Raw genomic sequence first — 13,605 nt, 5'->3', positions numbered from 1 at the left:
ACTACTGAAAATAATTTTCTTTCCTTTTTTTTTTTTAATGTGCACGAATGCTTTGCCTGCATATATGTCTGTGGATCACTCATATGCTAGGTACTCACAATGGCCAGAAGAGAGCAATGGATACCCTGGAACTGGGATTAGAGACAGAGTGAGCCCTCTAAAAGAACATCCCGTGCTCTTGACCACTGAGACATTTGAAAATACTGGGGTTGAACAGGTTTTTTAATTTTTATATGACATTGAAATTTTCAGGGAAGATCAGAGAATTTTCTGGAGGATCAGAGGGTCAATGAAGGTCTAGTATGTTTGAAAATATTGTAAAAAAAAATTTTACTAGAGAAGCTTAATAATTAAGTGTGTATAATGTTCTTAGAGTGTACTACTCTTGAAGAAGATGAGTTCAGTTCCCAGAAACTACATCAGGCAGCTCACAACTGCTTAAACCCTTCTCCAGAGGATCAAATGGCCTTTTGTAGGCTCTTTTGGTACCTATACTGCACTCACATGCACAGACACATACTTAAAAAATAAGTTGAGCAGCTGTGGTGCCCGCCTTTAATTCCAGCATTTGGGAGAGAGAGACAGGCAGATCTGAGCTCAAGGCCAGCCTGGTCTACAGTGTGAATTCCAGAACAGTCAAGACTGTACAAATAAGCCCTGTCTTGGAAAACAAATTAATTACTTAATTATAAATAAATCTTTTTTTTCTTTTCTATTTTTCGGAGCTGGGGACCGAACCCAGCGCCTTGCGCTCTACCACTGAGCTAAATCCCCAACCCCATAAATAAATCTTTTTAAAAGACTGTTACTTTGTGTGACAGTTTACATATGCTCAGCCCAGGGAGTGGCACTATTTGGAGGTGTGGCCCTGTTGGAGTAGGCATGTCACTGTGGATGTAGGTTATAAGTTTCTCATGCCTGGAAGCCAGTATTCCACTAGCGGCCTCCAGATGAAGATGTAGAACTCTCAGCTCCTCCTGCACCATGCCTGCCTGGATGCTGCCATGATCCTGCCTTGATGATACTGGACTGAACACAGCAGTCTGTTCACAGCAGTAAAACCCTTAACTAAGGCACTTTGTATACTAAAAGTAAAATTTTATATTAAGTCAAAAAATGTTCATGAAAAATTAAAGTTGGAATGCCTATAGAGGAAAAATTATAAATGCATAGACATATAAAGAATGATCTATATATTTTATGTATACTCACATATACATAGAATAAACTTTTTTAAAATGTAGCAAATAGTAGCTCTCAATGTCAAAGAGGACTGTTAATTTTTATCAACCAACAACATAAATAATCTAGAACTTCTTTTATGCCTCAGCAGAACAGGATGTAGAGTCACTTAATCACTTGAACACTACTATTTAAAAACAAAAATGACTAAATATTTCTAAATATTCCTTTAATAAAACAAAGGAAATTATCGCTATTTCTGACAACAAAGTCAAAAATCAAATAACAATATACTACCACAGTAAAATCTAGTGCAATGGTTTAAATACTACACCATAATATTTTGTTTGCGTTTTTATGCTGAGGTAGAACACAAGGTCGTGTTCTTGTTAGACATGTAGTACCACTGAGCTCATTACATCCCCACGCCCAGAGGCTTGGTATGTGGCTCAGGCTGCCTCAAGTTCACAATCCTCCTGACTCTGTTTCTCAATGTCTGGGACTATATGTATATGCAGTATTATCTATTTTTTTAAACTCTAGAGGTAGAAACAGATATAATAAACCCCATATTTTAGTTCTATTTCTAATACCTTCTGCACTAGGCAACCAAAATTGTTTTTACAAAATAATTTCTGAAGAGATGTTATTATTCTGCAAACATCACCTAAAATACAACCTGATTTTAATTACATATACTATTATCTAATTGCCAAAATGAAGCAGCTCTATTATTAATATCATAGTTATAAAAGTGATAGTAGGTGTACACTAATGAAAACTGTCTTTAACAAGGCTGATATTAATGTGCCATTTTACATGGTTCATTTTTATTATGTCAATTCTTTGTAAACTGCTCATTACAAGGGGCAAGGGCATACAAGTGCACATACCCCCATGCCATGGTGCACATAGAAGGGTTACAGAACAACCTGTAGGAGTAAGTTCTATCCTTCCACCATGGTGGTCTCGGGGACTGAACTCCAGTCATCAGTTTTGGTGGCAAGAACCTTTGCCCAGTGAGCCAGTTTTACAGGATTTCTAGAAATTCTTATGCTTCACTGTGTTTACTGTATCAACCTCAAAGTACACTGCACCATCTCTTCCTATACCATTCAAACACTCCCAGAAGAGAGGCAGGTATTCAAATAAAAGGTGATTCTAACCTAATTCACATAACTACACTAAATGTAGACACTATTCCTCGTTTTACTACTGTTCTGGCCCCACACAATTAACAACCTTCTCATGGCTCAATCCAATTAACTCCTCTGAGGTTCAGAGTGTAGAGCGCAGAATATAACTGACAGCTGTGTTTCTTTAAACAACAGTAATATGAGAGAAAATAGTAACAAGATTCCAATATTCTTAAGAGTTATGAAAATTATTTTTCAGAACTTGTCATTACTTATAAAACCACTCATATCAAACTGAGTAACAGTAATATAAGTGTTAATTTTTTGAGTGCTATTTTGTTAAACTTCAAGTGGTTTAAGAGGATTCCTTCAAAACCCTCTTTCATTTGCTCAATTCTCTTCTCAAGCATATTAGGCTCCATTAACAGCCAATCATGTAAGCTGAGCTGCAAGTGACCCGAGAGTTGCCATAGCAACAGCTGCTTTCTGAAATACGTGTTATGCATTTTAAAAGCTCTCACAGAGAGGATACCACATCTATCAATTAACAACCAAAGCTCAACACAGCACATTATCCAAATGAATAGAAAAACTACCTTAAAAAGGCAAAAACCTCTTAACAAAAGGGACATTTGATGCACTTGACCTAAAATTCTATTGTGATTTATGTTTCAAAATGAAACCTATAATCAATAAGATGTGACAGTTGAATACTAGGCATTTTAAAGCACAAAACTGATATAAGGAATAATAACCGGAACTATTTTTAGCAATGAAACATCAAGGATAATGAATGAACATGTGCTGCAATACATCGTCAAACTGCCATGACGCCACAGGAATGAAAAAGTCGGCCTAAAAGTGGTTTACCAAAATTTTATGGTATTCAATGTGAATACCATAAGACACTCCACTATTTTAAAAATAAAAATGTAATTCATTGGTAATTGAGATCTTCCCTCATAAATTCCTGATAAAAAAGATGTAAGCTAGCTAGGATTTATCAGCAGTCACTAGACTATTTGGCTCTGTAACAAGAAACTGTACTCTTTATTTTTGCAATGCTATGGATGAGAAACACACAAAACATAACCTGCTCTTTGCAAAACAGAGCCAAAGAAATATGGTATTGCTCACCATGTTAAGGGAGGTGCTACCAACAGGGTAATTAGATAAAGAATATTTTATTAACAGACTCCAGAAACTTAAACGTGACAAAAGATTCTATTACATATTTATTATAACTTTAAATTTTCAAAAACGTCAAAGAATGGATTAACAGCTAGAGACTACTGTAATTACTAAAACAGCAGTTTAGGAATGGTATAATGAAGATGACAAAGGGAAACTGTTGGGGTGACCTTCCTCAAATTGTATGAAGGTATATCTCTATATTTTTAATTGTTCATTCCACATCATCAAAGAGCTAAGTGCTGGCAAGATTTTGGTATTTCTATGGACAATAATTGGTTTATATTTTGTAAACATTAGTCCTTCCTCACCTGCCTAAAAGCTATCTAGAGATATATCAGAGGCTGCTAATTGGCTGTAATAAAGAATTAACAGCCAATACCTGGGGCAGGAAGAAAGAAGGCAGAACTTCCAGTAAGGACAGAGCGATCGATGGAGTGCTAGGTTGTAATTGATACAACAGAAATTAGAGGATCATTTAAGCCAGAATAAAGTAGACTTAAATTCTGAGGAAGACATGGAGGAGACAAGACACAGACCACACCAGGGCAGAAAAGTACTGCGTGGTGAGTCATAGGCTAGAAGAGTAGAGCTAAGTTAAAATGGTATCTGGGAGACTCCCAGCAAAAGTCCTAAGCTTTGAACTATAATAGAAGCCTCATGTCATTATTTATACATCAGGTGGATCCAGAAAGTACCCATAATAAGAAACTTATAAATAACTGTTAAGAAAGAAATCTAGAAATCTTCATAAAAACTACACAAGAGAATAAAATGGCTCATATTTCTCTTTTAAAAGTAGATACAGAGAAATGTACAGACAGGTAGACAGACAAGCAAACATTATGACTAATGATGCTTACTATCTGACAAACATGGTCTTACTGATTTGCCTTATATACCTTAGCATTCGACTGTCCCAACTATCCTAAGAAGCAAATACTGTCGCCCATACTCTAGAACAGTCAAATAATTAAGAGAATTTAGAGGAAAGCTGCAAATCACAAAGGATTACTCCTAAGTCTTGGAATTTGTGGAGTTTCTTGAGCTGGATTCCTAAACTACTTAGAACTAATAATTCCTTTTGCCCTTTCTTTTTGAACCATGTCTGTATCTGTCCCAGTTCTGTATTTTTAGAAAAGTTAGCCTGTTTCCTTTGTTCCACAGGTTCATACTTAAAAGAACTTCCCCCACATTTCACTTAAATATTTAGATAAGAGATTTAGGACTTCTGACTTATGTACTCTAGATGAGACTTTACGTTGCCATAATAACTGTAGGGACCTCTGGACAAGGTAGACTCATGTTGTCTATGAAACATATGAATCTCAGAACCTCTAAGGATGCCTGTGGTAAACAGACTTGGCACTTTTATCTTTTGCCCCCCTGTGTACTCTATTATGTATTAAATTACATGACAAAAGATCAACAGACATCAAAATAGGGAAATTATCTTTTGTAATCAATATAATCAATCACACTGGTCCTGAAGAGGGAAGGAAATAAGCAAACAAATCAAAGAGATGCAGCAGGAAAAAAAGCACATGAAAAACTTTATGCAGGTCGACAGGAGCCGGATGTAGATCTCTCCTGAGAGACACAGCCAGAATACAGCACATACATAGGCGAATGCCAGCAGCAAACCACTGAACTGAAAATAGGACCCCCGTTGAAGGAATCAGAGAAAGAACTGGAAGAGCTTGAAGGGGCTCGAGACCCCTTATGAACAACAATGCCAAGCAACCAGAGCTTCCAGGGACTAAGCCACTACCTAAAGTCTATGCATGGACTGACCCTGGACTCTGACCTCATAAGAAGCAATGAATATCCTAGTAAGAGCACCAGTGTAAGGGGAAGCCCTGGGTCCTGCTAAGACTGAACCCCCAGTGAACTAGATTGTTGGGGGGAGGGCGGCAATAGGGGGAGGATGGGGAGGGAAATACCCATAAAGAAGGGGAGGGGAGGGATTAGGGGGATGTTTGCCTGGAAACCGGGAAAGGGAATAACACTCGAAATGTATATAAGAAATACTCAAGTTAATAAAAAAAAAAAAAAGAAAACTTGACGCTTTAGAGGAACCTTACCCTCCACTGCTCGGAGATGAAAGGAGTGGTCAATGAAAGCAGCACGTGGCCTCTAGGACCTGAGCAATATCTCTTCTCCCCAAACCAACACCCAACAAAAAAAGACCACGGGAATATATAGGTACACAGGAATCATTTCTGCCAACAATCTGAGTGATTAAGGAACCTGGTCACTCTAGAGCCTCCAAAAGGAGCTGACTCCTTTTAGACCTTCCTAGATGCTAAAAAAAGATCAATGGACAAGATATAAATTGACAATTTTGTTTTATCCCAAACACACCTCTTGAAACAGAGTTGCTGTGTACCACTACTTTCCTCCAACTCACTCTGTAAACCAGGCTGACCTTGAATTCAAGACATCCACCTGCCTTTGCCTCCTGAGTGCTGTGATTAAAGTCCTGCACCACCACTGCCCAGCATAAATGGACATTTTAAAATTACTGCATTTATGTTTCTTTGTAACAGTGTTTATAAAACCTAACATAAAATTAATTTTTCAGTCACAAAAATTAGAGATTTTAATTTGCCTAAGATTACCTGACCAGTAACTGAGTTTTGTCATTTATTTTAGGAGTATTGTTTTCTTTTTGTGTTTCCTTGCTTGTCTTAAAATCTGCCAATGTGATTCAGTACATACAAAGTAGCAGTAGAAGGGACGAAAAAATAAAGGTACCAATGCAGCTTACCACAGGCCTAAGAAGTTCTGTGATCCATACACATTTCATATATAAAATGGGTCCTGGAACTCACTACTCCTAAACCTCCTGCCTCCACTGTTCAAGTAATGGGATTACAGGCATTTAATACCACGCCCAGCTCACTGTCAGTAACTGCTGCTGCTAGCATTCACACCTAAGTATGGCTTGTGCTCTTAAGCACTGATGAGGACAACAGGAGGAAAAGCACAGAGTACAGAAAGCTGGACATCTAGAAAAAGACAATTTCCCTGACATAACTAAAACAGAAAGCACTACGTTCTTTCTACATAGTTTCAACGAATTACTTGGTTCTGGACTTGTTTATTATATTTATACAATTATAGCAAATAGCAATTACTGATTTTTGAAAGCATGGTCTAAATTAAATATACCTAATCATATAATATGAACATAAGCCTTCAGAGTAAAAAAGATAACTAGTGTGAACAAGTGACAAGATGAGGGAACAGTTAAAGAATGCTAACTGTACTAATTCCCTATGTTTCAGCACTTAGAGTAATAGACACTACCTAAAAGGTGCAAAAATTAGGGCACAGTAAGGTAATGACCAAGTTTAATAATAAGCACTTCTAAATGGCTTTTCTGGAGTCTTTGAGGAGGGGTGGTTACTGTCTTTGTTTTGTACATTTCTATGCTCTTTTTTTTATATATATAACACGTTGACTATATAACTTAAATTTTTATTTTTAAAAGAATAGGTGTGTCGATTCAGGATTTCTGGGAAGCAGAATCAAGACAGAAACTATGCATGTAAAAAAATTGTCATTAGAAATGTTTATGGAAGAATGAGAAGAGAAACAGAAAATAAACAAACAAACAAAAAAACCCTTAAACTGTGACACAGGCCAGTGAGCTATGAAAGAACAGCAATAAAAAAGGAGAAGTAAGAACAGCCTTGAACTAGTTACAGTCCTCAACTACCAGTCTTACGGGGAACTCAAAGTTCTGGACTGCCCAAAGAAAAGTCCCATGTTAGCCAGAAATGGCTATGCTCAGTAAATGAAGAGAAGCTAACCAAAGAATACATAGCTTGGACTGCATGATATAGCAAATCTGAGGGGTACAGTACCTAGAGTCTCAGCTAAAGCTGTCCTCAAGGTGCAAGTTTTTCAAGGGAGAGCTAAACAGAACTCATCCATGACTGTCACAGACATAACATTCTGCAGCCATTAAAGAAACTTAATGAGGATAGGGAAGATTCTCAGCTGATCAATTGCCTTCCTTCAGCTCTTTATTGCCCATGTAAGTAGCTGGACAAGGTAGCACATGGCTATAATCCCTAGCACTACAGAGGAAGACCCCAACTAGATGAACTGGGCAGCTCCAGCAAAAATAATAAGATGGAGAGCAACTGAACCAGCTTCTAGTCTCCACACAGACAACAGACACACAGACACCAGTATGCAAATGTTCAGACATACATGAATACATTCATGACCACAAACCAAAGGAGAGAAGTTGAAAAGGAGAAAACTAACAACTATCGGAGTTTGTCTGTCAGTTTAAAATTCCAATTTTCTTCGTTCCCAGGCTGGCCTCAAATTCAAACCCCTCCACGTGAGTATGTGAGACCTGTGTGACCCATAAAACTAATGCTTCTACTCCAGAGCCCTAGAGCTCTGCATCATTAGCTCCCAGGAAGACTGCTGAAGCTACTAAGAAATAATTAAAAAATACTGAGGCTTCTTCACCCTTTTTTAACTACAGAAGTTCTATTATTTTTCCACAAAATCTACTCGAACATAAAGCATCAAGACTTAAAAAATAAAAGAAAATTATTAATGTCACTACAACAAACTTTCCATTAAAATGGAATGAAAATATTTAATTTTCATGTTTGGGGAAACACACACACACACACACACACACACACACACACACACACACACACACACACACACACACACACACACACACACACACACACACCCCAAGAGTGGGGGGAGACAAAGGAAGAATATTAACATGAAATGTTAACAGTGGTTATCCTCCTGTTCAAAAGATAGGGTTGGTTTTTTTTGTTTTTTTTTTTTTTTAATTTTGGTTTTTTTGGGGTTTTTTGTTTTTCTTTTCTTTTCTTTTCTTTTTGCTTATATCTTCTATACTTTTTCAACTTACTCAAATTATAATACTATAGTAATACAAATTATAAGAGTTTTGTAATAATAATTATTTTTTAATTTTAAGTCTCATGGACAGAGGCTGAAGTGATGAACTGATTTTACTCACAATGTGAGCTACATTACAATATAGAAAATATCTTAAAGCTACTGTGTGTAATTTAGTAGCAGAACACTTGCCAAGAATGCATTAAGGCCTTGGTCTTGCTACCTAACATGGCAAAAAGCAAAATAAAAAATAATTGTATATCTTATGAACTATTGGCAAAACGACACTTATAAATTATAAATTTATAAATTTATCTCCAAACAAATTCTGCTTGTCAAGGTATAATATTTGTGTTAAGTATTCTACTTAACATCTTTAAAACAACTAGTGAAATTATGACTTTTATTGGTAGCACACAAATGACTGAAATATATACTTTTCTAGAAATTTTAAATAAATATCTGGTTTTAGCCAAATTATTTATCAATTATTTCTGTTTTATAGAATCATATAATAGCAACTATAAGAACTGTGATAAAAGGCACATAATTACACAATCTTAGTTTCCCCCAATCCTATGAAAAGAAAACTTCTAGAATTCCCATTTAGTTAAAAAATTAATATATGAACCCAAGGTCATCAAATGAAAACAGACAGCAATGCAAGGAAAAACTAATTTGTAGCTTATATTCAAACATGGCTAATGTTACAAAAGTCCCTCACAGGCTAATCCAGTTGTACATTGATCCCGAGATGATGGCAACATTTCAAGAAGTTACAGAATCTTTAATTGAAGGAATCTCCCACTTATGGAAATGGGTCATGATGGAGAAGCGAAGGTATGAGAGTTTTAAGGCAGCAGGACCACTTCCTCTATCTGCTTCCTATTCACAGAGATGTAAACCCTGTCACAGCTATGACTTCCCTGCCATTATGGACTACATAACACCTAAAATGGTGAGTCAGCATAAATCTTTTCCCTCTCACATTGCTTGAGATAGTTCTTGGTAGCAATGAGAAAAGTAAATAAACAACAAATAGTGTCTAGAAAATTTGCATATATCAAGACCCTAATTTATAGTACAATCGCATGCATTAAAAGATCTTTAATGATAGAACCTCTCCATTTTTTAATCAACTTTTATTTCACAGTAGTTATGTATCTCAGTATGTGCTAGGATCTATGTTAACCAATAGCATTAAGATTAATTGGACTGGGGTTGGGGATTTAGCTCAGTGGTAGAGCGCTTGCCTAGCAAGCGCAAGGCCCTGGGTTCGGTCCCCAGCTCTGAAAAAAAAAAAAAAAAGATTAATTGGACTATACAGTTTGGGGAGAATTTTGCCTGTTTTTTCTTACACCTATAAAAATTATGCCTGAGGAGGATGATTCAGTGGTTAAAAGCACTGGATGCTCTTCCAGAAAACCTGGATTTGACTCCCAGCACCCACATGGTTGTTCACTATCTGTACCACCAGTTTAAGGATATCTGACAGCTCCTCTTCTGGCATCTAAGGACACCTCGTCCACACATTATATAGACATAAATGCAAGGAAACATTGACACACATAAAATTAATTAACTTATTTATTATTTAAAACTATGCCAAGAACAGATCTGAGACAACAGAGTACAGGACATCACACTAAACCTGCTAGATGCAGGCATTTTAGAAGGGATTATAATGAACTTCTATATTACTTTATATTTCTTTAGACAAAATAGACACTTTAATAATAGCAAGACTTCCTAAACACATCTTTTCAATTATTTGTCTTCTTTGTACTTTACAGTTCATTTCATTTCCATGGATAAAAAGTATTTTGCAGCTTCTTGAAATAATAGTGTTCCCTTGATTTCTCAGAAGTTCCTTGTTAATACAGAAAAATTCTACTTATTTTTACATGCTGGTTTTTAATTGAGCCACCTTACTGAATTTGTTCATCAGCAATACAGACTTTGGTTGAATTTGTTGGGGAAATCATTTGTTAGGAAACTATAAGCAATGTGACTTAATTTGTTTCTTTTTCTTTTACTTGATTTATTATTAGATCTAACAAAAACTTTCAGTACTGCCAGTACTGGAGATCAAACCCAAGGCATTCTTCCACTCAACTATAGCTCCAATGAGCATTAATAAGAAACAGTATGATAAACTATGAAAAAATAGTTCTGTAAAAAAGATAAGCTGTTAAGGTAGGGTAGGAATTTAATTTAAAATAATGCACTGAAATGAAAAGGCCATCACTCACTGATGCAAGCATAGAACAAAATCTAAAAGAATAAATCATAAATACATCTTCAGTGACTTCTGATATAGTAAAAAAGGAGACAAGCTGATTTACATAACTCAAGCACTACTAAAGTATATTTCTGATTTTTCATTCAAATAAACATCCAGAAACACTTTTTCACTTAATCACTGTACCAGTATCTAGTTTTACAGTCCACACACATGCACCTAATTATACTAATAGAAATGTTATGAAAATCAAGACTCCCCCAGAAAAAGAAATTTACAAACTGAAAATTGTACTAAATGGATCAGTTAAAATAGAAATAATACTCAACTATTATGTATATGAAAACAAGTATACAGTCTTTTCTAGTACAATGGAAGATCTCAGATTTAAAGCCAGGGACTGACACTAAATAAGAATATATACTGAAAATTAAATCTTTAGAGCTTCTAGAACCAATTTTAGTTATATATTCCAGATATGTTATATACCTAAATAGCCATATTCAGTGAATGTTCTTTTACCAATGAAACAGAAAAATCAAATATCATAATTTTTTATATTTTCTACTTTTTGTTTTCGTATTGCTAAGGATAGAATCGCAAAGCCTGGCATATACATGGCAAACGTTCTATCACTGAGTCATCCTTGACCCATACCATTTTCAAGATCCATACTTTTCTCATAAAATTTTATCACATAACAGACAAATATTTCACAAGCAATGGGTTATTATCAAGATGTTAAAAAAAAAAAGATCAGCAAGATAACATTTAGCACATTTTAACTCCACCCAAACTCTATCCTCACCAAAACCATACTAGGTAAGAAAGATATATACAATGTCATGTCCTAGTCAAAAGAAAAAAAGAAGGCATAAGAACTATTATTACAGCTAATCTTCTGATTTTTAAGGTTAGCAATATCATAAAGTCATAAACCATCATGAAAAAGCTGACTAAACTAGTAATTCATGTAGAGAAAAGAACATAACATAATACAGAACATATTTAATGGAGTATTTAAGTTCACTGGTAGAAAAAAGAACTCTGTAATACTAGATCTCATTTATATTAGTTGAAGTAGCTTATACAATGTAGTATTTTGAAAATATCCTAAAAGGTAGTAAAGAATATTCCTTTCTATTCGACTAAAAAGGGGATGAGAAGAAATAGTTGTAGTACTAAAAGTAGATAGATCCCAACCTTAAAACACAAGGTAAATTCATTTTATTTTACAGTCCATGAAAAGAATCATTGTTGACTTTAGATCATTGAAAGTACATAACTGAATTAAAACAAAAGAAAAAATATCAAGAACTGCCAAAACAGAAAGGGTTGGTTTTACACTAAAAAGTTTTGATATTAGGTGAAGGACATAGAATGACTAGGTTTGCTGACAATTTACAACTGCAGTTAGCGCTTTAAATATCTTCACTGTGTGATAGATAAAACTGAATACATCATGGGCCTGATATAAGCTGATATTCTCTTTTTTGATAAGAGATGAGAGAAATGAAAAAATAATCAATAGTAAATTAAAATAATTTGAAAGTTTAAAATGTTTTAATTACATGATTAGAAATCGTGCTCTATAGAAAATTTAGAAAACTTGAATAAACCGAACCCAACAGTGGTAGCATACAAGAAGTCACTATATCATTACCTCAATTACTCCAACTTGCCATCATAAGCAATACCTAACACAAAGAAACAAAGAAACTAAAGAAAGAAATTGCAAGGTTACACTACACCATAGATCACAGGCATATACAGAGTATTTTACCTAAATACTTAAGCATAAATTTTGCTGAGTAGCCCATGGAACTTTCTCCAAATATTAGACCACATTTTAGTTGAGAACAAGTCTTAACAAATACGAATAGAAAAATGTAAATAAATTTGTTCATCTTAACCTATCATAATAGAATAAATAGCAAGAAAATTATACAAACAAATTGATACTGAAAATATGCTCTTGGATTATCAGTCACAAAAATCAAAGACTAAGTTTTTAAGACCCTCAAATTAAATGAAAATAAAAATACAACCTGACAGAACTTGAGACACAGCCAAAGAGATTCTAAAGTATACAGATATAGAACTCAAAATAATGATACACCTCAAAATTTTAGAAAAGGGAGGAAAAGCCAAACTTAAAGGTAAGGAGAAATAAAGCTAACAGCAGAAATTAATGAAGTAAGAGACCAAAACAAAAATAGATACCAAAGAAAAAAGTTAGTTCTTTTAAAAAGGTAAAAACAGATCATCAAATCTTTACAGAAATTAACCAAGAGAGAAAACCAAACCAATCAAATACTAATAGAACAGAGCACAATAATACCAACAACAATGAAATTTCAAGAATTTCTTAAGAGAATATTTTGAAAATTCATATTTCAATAAACTAAAAACCTAAAAGAAGTATGTAAGCTCCTAGATACTATCTAAATTAAATGATGAACATAATTATACTTAGACTGTAACAGGCAATGATACTGAAACTAGTAATCCAACAAAGAAAACCCCAGAACTGAAGTACTACTGCATCCTACCGGACCTTTAAAGAAGTAACACCAACTTTCCTTCAGTACTCCATAAAATAGAGGGGGATGAATGCTGATATCCTACTTAGGAATACTATAGCTGTGATAAAACACCAGAGCCAAAAGCAACTTGGGAAGGAAAAGGTTTATTTTACCTTTCTTATATAGTCTGTCATCCAGGAAAGTCAGTGCTAGAACTCGTAACAGGAACCTGGAAGCAGGAACTGAAGCAGAGGACATGGAGGAGCGCTGCTTACTGCCTTGTTCCTCCTTGCTTACTCAGTTGTCTTCCCTCTCACCCCCATACGTGTCTGGCTGTATGTACAGCTCTGCAAGGGTGCCGGAACTGCTGGAACTGGACTTAAGATAGTTTAGAGCTGTGATGTGGTGTGGTGAACTA

At 35.1% G+C, this 13,605-nt stretch overlaps 1 protein-coding gene across 3 annotated transcripts in view; it reads right to left on the bottom strand.

Moving 5' to 3' along the window:
* The window catches only part of Stag1 (stromal antigen 1), a 371,976-nt gene that overhangs the window by 325,626 nt on the left and 32,745 nt on the right, over positions 1–13,605 (bottom strand). The window contains exon 2 of one of the 3 annotated variants that reach the window (XM_032910191.1): positions 13,361–13,416. The exons of the other annotated variants lie outside the window; for them this stretch is intronic. The gene's annotated coding sequence lies outside the window, so the exon portion shown is untranslated. The remainder of the gene's footprint in view (positions 1–13,360; positions 13,417–13,605) is intronic. 3 annotated transcript variants of the gene reach the window in all.

The sequence above is a fragment of the Rattus rattus genome, chromosome 8 (genome assembly GCF_011064425.1).
Source record: "Rattus rattus isolate New Zealand chromosome 8, Rrattus_CSIRO_v1, whole genome shotgun sequence".
In the NCBI taxonomy this organism is placed as follows: Eukaryota; Metazoa; Chordata; class Mammalia; order Rodentia; family Muridae; genus Rattus; species Rattus rattus.
The sequence above is the reverse complement of the archived record's forward strand: the minus strand, read 5'-3'. Positions and strand labels throughout refer to the sequence as shown.